Source organism: Cupressus sempervirens, chromosome 4 (genome assembly GCF_028749045.1).
Source record: "Cupressus sempervirens isolate cs-2001-9-10 chromosome 4, ASM2874904v1, whole genome shotgun sequence".
Classification (NCBI taxonomy): domain Eukaryota; kingdom Viridiplantae; phylum Streptophyta; class Pinopsida; order Cupressales; family Cupressaceae; genus Cupressus; species Cupressus sempervirens.
The window spans coordinates 41,847,584-41,859,394 of NC_143121.1; positions in this window are offsets into that span (position 1 = coordinate 41,847,584).

Here is an 11,811-nt window from a genome sequence, read left to right on the forward strand (position 1 = left end):
AAGTCATCAATTTCAATAGGTAATGACATTGAGCCTCCCAGGTAAAATGCCTCTATAAACTTCTGGCATGATCAGTTTACCCAAATTCCTAACCCAAGGGTTGTAGACTAGAACCTTTTCTGTTATGTTCTTGTAGAAGAACTAGAACAACTCATATGAACCTTTGCATCTCTAAAGAATTCATATGGATCTCTAAAGGTGTGATCATTTATAGCTTATGCATTGCTAGAACTAGGAAGAATCTTGTACCCATTCTTCAATGAACAAGCTAGGGCTTTTTGTTTGCAAATTTTATTCTTCAATCTATGCCTATGCAATTAATTCTCCTTCTTTCTATGCCATTTCTTCAAACAAATCAATCTACTTTGTATACTATATGCTGAATAATCACTGAAAATCACTTTGCAACTCAAAATTCACTTAGAAAACTCAAACACTTATGAAGCTAGTAATGAAAACTTCCTTGTCTTTCAAAATTTATCTATCTTTGCAAATGGAGCATGGAATTGATGGCATTTAAAATTGGCACACTTCAAAACCTATCAATCCTCAAAAAGTTGGAAAAATCTACACTTTTTCACATTTCATACATCCAACTCATCCCTTTTTTAATCCAGCTCAGACAGGGCTATTGAAAATCATTTTATGCTTTCACAACTAAGAGTTATAATGATGCGATCAACACCTTTTTGCTACTTCACAAAAATTTCTTCTCTTTCTTTGTTTCTAGTTGCAACCATGTGAGTAGGGCTTTTCTTACTATTTCGCTACCTCACATTTCTTTTCTTTAACCACTAGGCCTAGCCTGCAATGGTGCAATTCCATTTTCTTTCTTGTTCACAACTTCATTTCACTTTACCCTTCTAACATCTATGATTTTGGCAATGAGATCTTTATTCACTACCTCGCATCTTCATTACACTTTGGGACTTAATACCTTTTGCGCTTGTGATGATGTGATGATTTATATATCTACCTTATCACTCCCTTGCAATGGCTAGTCATGATGTATACTTTAACTATGCAATGTTGCACCAAGAATTTTCTTTGACTACTACTTCATCCTTCACAACATTGCAACTCAATATTTTAACTTTCTTTGAAAGCTTATGAAAGTACGATCAATAGTTCTTTGCCACTTGGGAACTTAAGATGTTATCATCAAAGGAAATCATGTGAAGATGTAATTTCTACTTTGTTTGACTATTACCTCTTTTCACAACTTCGTAGCAAAGATCTTAACTATGATTGAAAACCTTGCGACTTTGAGCTAACCTTTAACTTTAACTAGTCTAAGTCCATTTCACAAGTTCACAACTTCAACATCATAACTACAGCTAAACCTTGTGACAATGCAATATTAAGCATTCACCACTTTGCAACTTTGAGTCTGAGTTAATCATAAACTCAAGTGATATTGCAATTATTTAAAGCTTTAACTGCCTGATCACTTGATCGCTCCATTGTAACTTAATCTATCACTTTGCTTAAATTTTTTGTTAAAGAGTGATGGACATTTCTTCTAACTATTAGATATCTTTTGTGGTTTCACTACTTATAATCCTCCTTAATGGCTTAACCATGCAATCATGCGAATAGGGCTTTAATTGGATTGTTTTCTCCTTATCATTGCTTCACAACTTAAACTCTTAACTCAACAAGTAACCCTGTGAAGGCGTGATTACAAGCTTTCAAAGCCTCACTATGTTAACCTAAGGTTTCCTTTAACCACTTGCGAAGATGTGCTAGTCTTTAAAACTTAACCACTACTGCCTTTTCACATCCTCGTGACTTAGATGCCGCTATCTATCTAACCATCTATGATGTTCCAATGTTTCAACTTTAGACTATTGTTTATGTATTTTGTAGCATCACACTTTTAGTTATACTCAATGCTTTGTGACCTATGACCTTGTGATGAATATCTGAAACTGATTGTTTCCCTTCATCACAACCTTGCAACTATAAACCTTGACATGTTATCTAGCCCAGTAATATTGTGATAGCCATCTTATTGACCACTTCCTTCTGTTGAGATAATGGGTGTTGCACACATTGCATAATATTGTTATTTTATTATTTTATTTTTTATTATGTAATGTTGTACCTAGATGGACGTGCAACATGTAAAGATTCCCATGGAATATTCTTGATGAGTTGTATTGTAACATTGTGAAAATATTTCATGTAATTATTTAATATTGGGGAAAAGAATTAAATGCCCAATATTAAATGTGGGGTCAGTGGGTTAGGTAGCACATGGTTTTAGCACATGGTTTATGTAATACCACTTAGTGGTTTTGTGGGACTTGCTACTATATAAGCAGCCACAAGGGTAGTTGTTGTAGAGAGTGACAAGGAGAAGATAAAAGGCAAGAGTCAAGCGGGACAAGGCTTGACAGGTTAGCCAAGGGAGCATTTGTGAAGGTTGAAAGCATGGCATGGGATGCGTGGATTCATGCTTGTTCACATAGTTTGCTCGGTTGTGTCTATGGCCATGAAGGCTTCCATGGTTGTATGGAAATGGTATTTTTGCCGAATAATACATGGTGATGGATGCTTTTGGAGGCTGGGTTTTTCCCTCAATGAGGGTTTCCCAAGGTATATCTTGTGTCACAATTTTGTGGGTATGTTGTCTATTCTCTTGCATGTGGATTTTAATTTCGTGTTTATTTCAGATCTATTATGGGTTATGTGGAAACGGTTATATTCTTTATTACCAAGTTTCTTCACAAGTGGTATCAGAGCGTAGTTTTTATTATTGTAACCCTAGATCAATCCAGGGGAATGCATGAGAGGATAAAAGAAAGGGCAAGATATATGAATGATTTATTGTAGATCTGAGGACTTTGGATTTGCTGTCATGATGGGATGTTAAAAGATTTGGGCATGTGAAATTGTTGGACAATTTTTTTTTTCGGATGTTTCATTTAAATGAGGGTTTTTGGGGGGTAGCTTGCAGAAATGACCTCCTGGGTAAAACAACAGACCTCACCATTGGATCTGGGTCGACATTTCCATAAATTTTGATATATAATATGCCCTAGTTTGGCCATGTTTAGAGGAAATGGAAGAGTTTTTTAGTTTCAGCCCATGATGGCCGTCAAATTTAATCTCGTCGGAATTTTCGTCACTGAAAAAATAAAAAATGAAAAATCATACTGAAAATGGTAAAAAGATTGTCTTAGTAAAACGGCCATAACTTTCTCTCAGAATATCAAATTTTAGAGTTATTACAGGAATTAAAGCTAATTCAGAGCACTACAAGATGGTGTAGGTTTGGTTCTATGGTTTTAAAATTTTGTCAGGTTTTCAGAGCCCTAAAGTTAGATGTTATTTATTTTGAGCACAGATTAGGGCATAACTTGGGCATACGGAGTCAGATTTTGGACTTCAAGTAGTCAACGAAAAGCTCTTGGAGAGCTCTACACATTCGTTCAGATTTGGTGCAGGTTTGGCATGATTTATTTGTTGATATATTGATCTGAACAATTTATAGGTATATTTTGACTATGGTAACATTGTGAGTTTATGGCATTGGGAGATTTAAGATTTGATGTCATTGTATACTCAGTTCATATTTCAGATTGGTCTCATGATGATATGGTTATCAGTGTTTGGTTTGGATATGCATGATGACTTGTTGGATCTACAAGTTGTGTAGTGTTGTAAGCGGTCTATACTTATAGGTTGCATTTATAGCTTGGTTATGGGTTGTCTTTGCCCATTGATCTTTCATTATTGATGCATATTCAGATTGGTGGCTTGGATTTGGGTTGTCTATGCCCTAAGTCACATGATTTACTATTTTCTTCATGTAGAAGGGATGAGATTTTGTTACCAGGTATAGTCATGGTGGAGGATTGTGGTTGACTATTTTATGCTGACAGGTTGGACACTTTGAGAGCCAGATGCTCAGTTCATGGATGTGATCATGGTGCCATGGATTTTGGCATGACATGATTGGATATACAGGTACATCCTTGATGCTCATTAGCTTGGATTTCTGATTTGGTTATGGTGGTATATCTTCTTGGTTGAGGATAATATTTATTTAATTTCTTTTGAGGAGCTCATGATGTGCACTTTGAGTTCTTTGATGGTTTGATGTCTTGGTTGATTCTCATGGTTAGAGGATGGTTTTTCATCATGATGTCATGGATAGCTTGGATACATGGTTTAGTGGGAGCTTGTGATAGTGATGGGGTGATAGTGCAGGATTAGTTCCTGGTTTGGTTTATATCTTCTTGGTTTGGAGAGGATGGATTTTATGATGCCATAGGTGACTTGGTACCATGGTTGAGTGGGAGTTGTTGGCATTGATATATTTATTGAGTGTTTGCAGATGTTGGAGGTTTGTCTTAGATCTTGTTGTTGTAGAAGCGTCTTTGACATTTGCATGGTGCACTTGTTATCTTCATGGTGTGTGAAGATGGTTAGATCTTGAGGACTCATGGAGTTCTTGGTTATCTTCATGGTATGTGGAGATGGTTCTTCCTAGTATGTGGAGATGGTTTCTTCATGGTGTGTGGAGATGATTGCATCTTGAGGACTCATAGGGTTCTTGGCAAAGGTGTGGTTTATGCTTTTATTTGGCATGTTATCCTTGGTATGAGGATGGTTTCATTATTATGTCATGGTATACTCTTGATACACATTTAGAGTTGTGACATGTTATGGTGTGTTCATATGGAGCATGTTATCTCTTTAGTTGAGATGGTAAGATCATGTTGTCAGGTTTATGTTCCTGAGGCCATGGTTGGAACTTTGACATTGATCTTGGTTTAGTTTCTTGGTATTGAGTACACTGATCATAAGCTGGATACTTCATGATATTGCTATGTTGCATTCGGAGTTGGCATGGATTGATTGGTTACAGGTGTTCATGGATACTTAGAGACGGTGGTGATGCTGATTTCTCTTGGATTAGAGAAGTATCTGTTGGGATGGTTGATGGTTTCAATAGGAAGTTCGAGGGGCAGTCACCTGATATGGACTTGAGAGGAGATTTTTCTTAGATGAGTCTTGGTTGGAGACTTGGGTATCTTGATGAGCATTCTCATTCCCCACTCTTGGTCTACTTGACGGTTTGCTACTTGAGAGGTATAGCCCATTGTTTTCTCTTAGTTGCATTATATTTATGCTTGTCTTTCATGGATATGGATCTTGAGCTATGGTACATGAGTTAGTTCTGGAGGGTTCATTTGAGAGATGGTTAAGCATTGGTTATCTCCGTGTGCATATGTTGTTATGCTGGTTGAGTTTGGGAGATGGTTTTATATTGGGCGTATTCCTTGGTTTAGGAATGGTTTATTGAGTTTGATCTTCTTGTGAGAGGCTTACATCCATGATTAGCTATATGGTATGGTTTGGGTGTTGTTGAGGCTTCTTGTTGGGATTTTATGGAGGAGATCATACTTGCACAGTTTACATCTAGAGGTGTGTGTAGAAGGTCATGATACAGGTTATGATTTGCATGGTTTCTCTGATCTCGGTTATCTTCCTGGATGTTTAGTTTTGCCTACATTAGATTTGAGATTGGTTAGATATTGTGATCACTGGTTTGTGCTCATGTATGTCATGTGAGAGATGACATGGTTATTTCTTTCTCTTTCCTCTGTTGGTTGTGGTGAACTTGGGAGAGCATTGGAGACTTGTTATGAGAGTTGTTCTTGCAGGATATTAGTTTATGTATTGTGGATGTCCTTGATACTACATGGATTCACTTCTTTGAGATGTTGTGAGTGGATTGGTTATAGATTTGGCATTATCTTTTTCAATGGGAGCTTATTGGTATATATGTGGCAGGTATTGCTCTTGAGGCTTGTGATTGCAGGTTATAGATTGGATATGTCAGTGATATGAGATTCACTTGTTATACCTTTGAGGTATGGATAGTTGGATGGATTTGGCACTTTTCTGTGGGTGCTATTTCAGCTATGGATATTTTGACAACTACGGATACATGTGATTACCTTTGGATCAGGTTATTGGTGCTTGAAATTTTTAGTTGGTACAGGATTTTATGATATTCTAATGCGACAGGTTGGGTGGCTTTCTCTTTGGATGGCTTCTATGTATGTCTAGTGGGAGTGGCATAATAGGAGGTGAGATCATTCATGTTTGAGATGCTGGATACTTTGATTTTGTTGTGGGTACCAGGATGGAGCACTTGGTGTATTTTGATCCATGATGGTGGATGTGCTAGGAGGGATTGTTCCCTTGTTCATTTATGTGGCTACGGATTGACCCTATGCAATGTATACAACAAGTGGGAGATTGTTGAGATAATGGGTGTTGCACACATTGCATAATATTGTTATTTTATTATTTTATTTTTTATTATGTAATGTTGTACCTAGATGGACGTGCAACATGTAAAGATTTCCATGGAATATTCTTGATGAGTTGTATTGTAACATTGTGAAAATATTTCATGTAATTATTTAATATTGGGGAAAAGAATTAAATGCCCAATATTAAATGTGGGGTCAGTGGGTTAGGTAGCACATGGTTTATGTAATACCACTTAGTGGTTTTGTGGGCTTGCTACTATATAAGTAGCCACAAGGGTAGTTGTTGTAAAGAGTGACAAGGAGAAGATAAAAGGCAAGAGTCAAGCGGGACAAGGTTTGACAGGTTAGCCAAGGGAGCATTTGTGAAGGTCGAAAGCATGGCATGGGATGTGTGGATTCATGCTTGTTCACATAGTTTGCTCAGTTGTAGCTATGGCCATGAAGGCTTCCATGGTTGTATGGCAATGGTATTTTTGCTGAATAATACATGGTGATGGATGCTTTTGGAGGCTGGGTTTTTCCCTCAATGAGGGTTTCCCAGGGTATATCTTGTGTCACAATTTTTTGGGTATGTTGTCTATTCTCTTGCATGTGGATTTTAATTTCGTGTTTATTTCAGATCTATTATGGGTTATGTGGAAACGGTTATATTCTTTATTACCAAGTTTCCTTACACCTTCCACTCGTAGCATCACAACTCAAATGTTTTTAGTACTTTATTGACCTACGATCATGTGCTTTCCACAATTTCACTTCTTTGTACCTTTAACATGAGTGTTAACAATAACCACTGCGAAGTTGTGCTAAACTAATAATAGACCATTTTACATCCTCACAACCTTCAACATAGCTAGTGAGTAAACATTAGTGATGTTTTGATTAAAGAGATTTCGCAACATCATGACTTATATGATACAAAGGGCATGAAATATAAAGTGACAACACAATAAAAACTTAGGGATATAATTGCATAAGCAAGGCTTTTAACATTCATCCCTATTTAATAATTTACAAATTAATTTTGAATGAAACTCAATTGAAACAGAAAACATAAGATTTTTTCCTAGGGTTTTTGCTTAGGTTTCAAACACAATATTCAGAAACCTAAGCAAATTGCACAAATTCTACTTGGTTTTCACAAGATTTCACAAAATTTTAGGTAGGTGAAAAATCAAGCCATCAACAAGTTCACTCAGCTCTACTATGTCAAGTGTTCTCTTTCCCTTAGGCTCGACAACTTCTTTTTCTCATGTGGTGGCTACCTTTGTGCTATACCTAGTAGTAGGTACTATTGGCTTCTATTGTGGTTGATTCACAAGCTTCTTTGTAGGTTTCTTGACTTATGGCTCCTTTTCCTTTCTATTCTTCTTAGTTGGTTGAGGTGCTTCCTTAGCTTCGTCTCCCTCAACACCTTTTGCTTCTTCTCTTTGATCTTCTCCCACACCTTGAGTTAATGTCAATGGGAATTGGCCTTGTTCTTCCTCTTCCTCTTCCTCTTCATCATCATCTTCTTCTTCTTCTTCATCTCCTCCATCAAATCTTTCCTTAAGCTTTTTCATCAATTTTTTCTTCTTCCTAAGAATTGTAGTTGTTTTCAAGTCTATTGTTATTCTAGATTTGGATTTCTCATAATCACTGTATGAGGTAGCACTCTTGTTAATATCTTCTGCTAATAGAGTTGTAATAGTTGTAGAGGCCTCATCTACATTTATCTTATATGGCAAGGGCTTCAACCATCTGACCCTAGGTATTCCTACTTGGACACATGTATGGTCTACATCCACTAGGAAACAAACATTGTCATAATGTTTTTCCACTAAGGATATAGGGATCCTCAACCTCTATTTCATGGATTTCTTAAAATCCTCAAAGTACCTAGTCATTACTAACTCAAAGTTATCTCCAAGGAATTCTATGAATTTTGAAATATGTTGTGCAATTGGCCTATTGGTCTTCCAAGCAATTGTGCCAAAGGTGGGGAAGGTTTTTTGCATTTAAAAGAATATGTAAACAAATAAAGACCCAAATTTAGATGATGGACTTTTTTCTTTCCTAATGGCCTTCAAGTTTTTTGATAATTGCTATAGTTACAACTCAACAAGGTCATAGGAATGGTCCCTCTTTACTATCTTGTAAACCAAATCAAGATCCATACATAATACATTATTTAGTTATCTAGACTAAAAGAAATTGTGAGTAATCACTCTCACTGCAAAGGCAATTAGGGGATCTGAGCTTGTGTCAATAGACATCCCTCTTTTGTTTCATACTGCACCTGTATTATTTTCAATAGATCCATTCGCATCACTTCACATGCTCTTAGGTCGGTCAAGGGTAGCATACCCTGATACTCAATTTATGATCCTCTTAGTGAGCTTAATTGGTCCACCTTCCAACCAAATATAGTTATCATGTATGTGGCTTAGAACAATTCTAATCCATTCAATCTTAAATACTTGAGGAAAATCTAGGACATAGTTTAACCCTTTTCGTTCAATGATATTATATTCTTCCCTCAAGACTCCATTATCACATAGTTTTTTGTAGGTATCTCTTATCTCCATGTCATCTACTTATCCAATCTTACTTGTATAACAACATATAACATCTTGTATCATCAATAGCACACCAAACAGGTCTCCTTTATATGCTATCTCAGGAATAGCTCGAAAAAGGGGTTGTTTAACACCATTACTTATCAATTGAACATTGAAAACTCTTTGCCCTCTTTCCTAACATTTGTAGAAGAGCTAGATGCTATTTCAAATATCTAGGGTTTGCAAAAATTTAAACAACGTAACTCGACAATAGCTAAATACCTTTTGAATCTGATGATTGATAACGAGTAGCAGATGAATCCAGTTCACAAACACTTGAATCTTCTTTCTCGATTCACCTTTGCGCTCTTCATGCACTTTATAAAATCTAGTAAGTGAAAATGAGTCAAAAATTGACTATATAACCCTTCATATTTGACAATAAATGCTCAGTGCTTACACAGCTATAAGCTTGGCTATCATAGGACTTTCGACACGCTTGGCTAGATTTTGAGAGATTATAACAAACTTAAATCTCTTCACTTGTAAGGCATGAATGGTATTGGGTACTAATCATAGATAATAAAGTTTTATGTTAACTTGACTAGAATGATATGAGATTCGATACATGTTGATTGAATTCAAGTTTCTAAATAAATTATTTAAAGAAGATTAGTTTACCAGATAGGTGTTTGTATTTGGAAATTTTAAGCAGTTCAAGATTACTTGGAGAATGCTAAACATGCCTCTCATTAGTGATTCATTTGATGGTATGGTGTTTCATGACAATAAAATATGTTCAAATCATGCAGATTTGGGTTGTGAAAAAGCTTTTTCTATTTGAGCATATTGTGTTCTCATGATGATTTTTTAATAATAAATTGGACTACTTTTGGAGTGCCAATATTTTTCTCAAAAGTAATTCCCTCTTTAAATTACAATTTTGTTATAAGCATGCTATTTATGTTTATCCTACTATTGTAAAGATTCTAATTTTAATAATTTTTTTGCATAACCCTCCTCTTAAGGTTAGTGTAGAAAGTTTGTTTTGCTACTTTGACTTCATTGTATTCTTGTTATTGGAAAATTAAATGAGCCTATTTCCAATGGGGCTATATTATCTTCATGATTCAAAAGCTTTGACTTCTCCATTGAGACCTTTGTCACACAAACATCTTTTGATAAATGTCAGTACCACCCAAATTAATGTATAACACAAACATTTGCAACTAAAAGACTAGTAAGACTTAATTTAATCTTTCACACCTCTTCAACAAATCTATTACACACCAAAATGTGATACTAACTTTTTGAAATGTGTCAACTCTTCAATGACACACAACTCCTACCATATATCCTTGTGTAACCATATTCAAAAAAACAAAACCCTAACCAAAATGAAATTTGAAACTTGCCCAAATGTTTATTTAAGAGTAGAACCTTGATTAAAATCTAATTCCTTCTAGATAAAGATGAGTATCTTTACAAATATCTCTCAATTGAAATGTAAGATTGTTTATATAAAGTTGATAACTCTAAAAAAAGATCTATTAAGAACCTTTAATTGACATATATGAAAATAAAATTGATGAGGCGTGAACGTTACATTAATTGAAACGTAAGATCTTTTAAATAAAATTGATGAGGCGTGAACTTTACATTTAATTGAAACATAAGATCTTTTAAATAAAATTGATGAGGAGTGAACCTTACATTTAATTGAAATGTAAAGTCCTTTAAATAAAGATGATGACCCTTGGGCTTTAATTGAAATGTAAGGTCCTTAAGATAAAGATGATGACCCTTGAGCCTTAATTGAAGTGTTTTTAGATAAAAATGGATTACCCTTGGAAAAGACAATCAACTCCGATCCACAATCAACTCTAATCCATCACTATAGGCAATAGTGACCCCATTTGAAAATCACACTTCTTTATCATTGTAACACATTGCGATCAACCGATCTTATCACTAATCGTTGCAACACAAACTTCCTTTCTTTGATCACTAAAAGAACTTATCGCCATATCATATAGTGATACAACCCACTTAATCATTGATTGCCAAAACAAAACAACTCAATTTCGACCAGCAATAATGTCATCGCCCATTGCCGTAACCAAAACCTCATCTCCCCACTCACCGATGATCACTGAAGGTTATAGTGATACACCTTTCTTTATCACTCATCGCCATATTGAAAATATGTCTTCTCTGCACAATGATAAACTTGATTGCTATATGTTATAGTGATATCTCGCATGACTTTGAAGATGACCCTATTGCTATAACCACAATATACACCGATACTTGATGCTTCATTGATGTAGCTATACATATATATATATATATATATATATACATATACATATATATGTATATACATATATATATGTATATATACATATATACATATATATACATATATATATGTATATACATATATATGTATATATATATATATGTATATATATATGTATATGTATATGTATATGTATATATATATACATATGTATATATATATCTATACATATATATATATATATGTATATATATGTATATATACATATGTATATATATGTATATATATATACATATGTATATATACATATATATACATATATATACATATATATATGTATATACATATGTATATATACATATATTGAAATGTCCCTTTACTAATTTTTATTGATATTTCCAGCCTCAAATCAAAACTTTAAAATCAAACAACCAATATTACAAAGATCTGCCAATTTCCCAATAAAACCCAAATCGGGTATGTCCAAATTAGTGCCAAAAACTTCACAATTTCACAAATTATTAATAAATCTGAAAATGGACATTTTTACAGAAATTTCAGTAGCATAACAGCCTACAAAATGACATTTCCAGATTTGTATAGCCTTTACACAACAGCTCACAAATGTAGGGCAAAACTATGCTCAATCGGGCTCCCGAAATTAACACAAAAATGC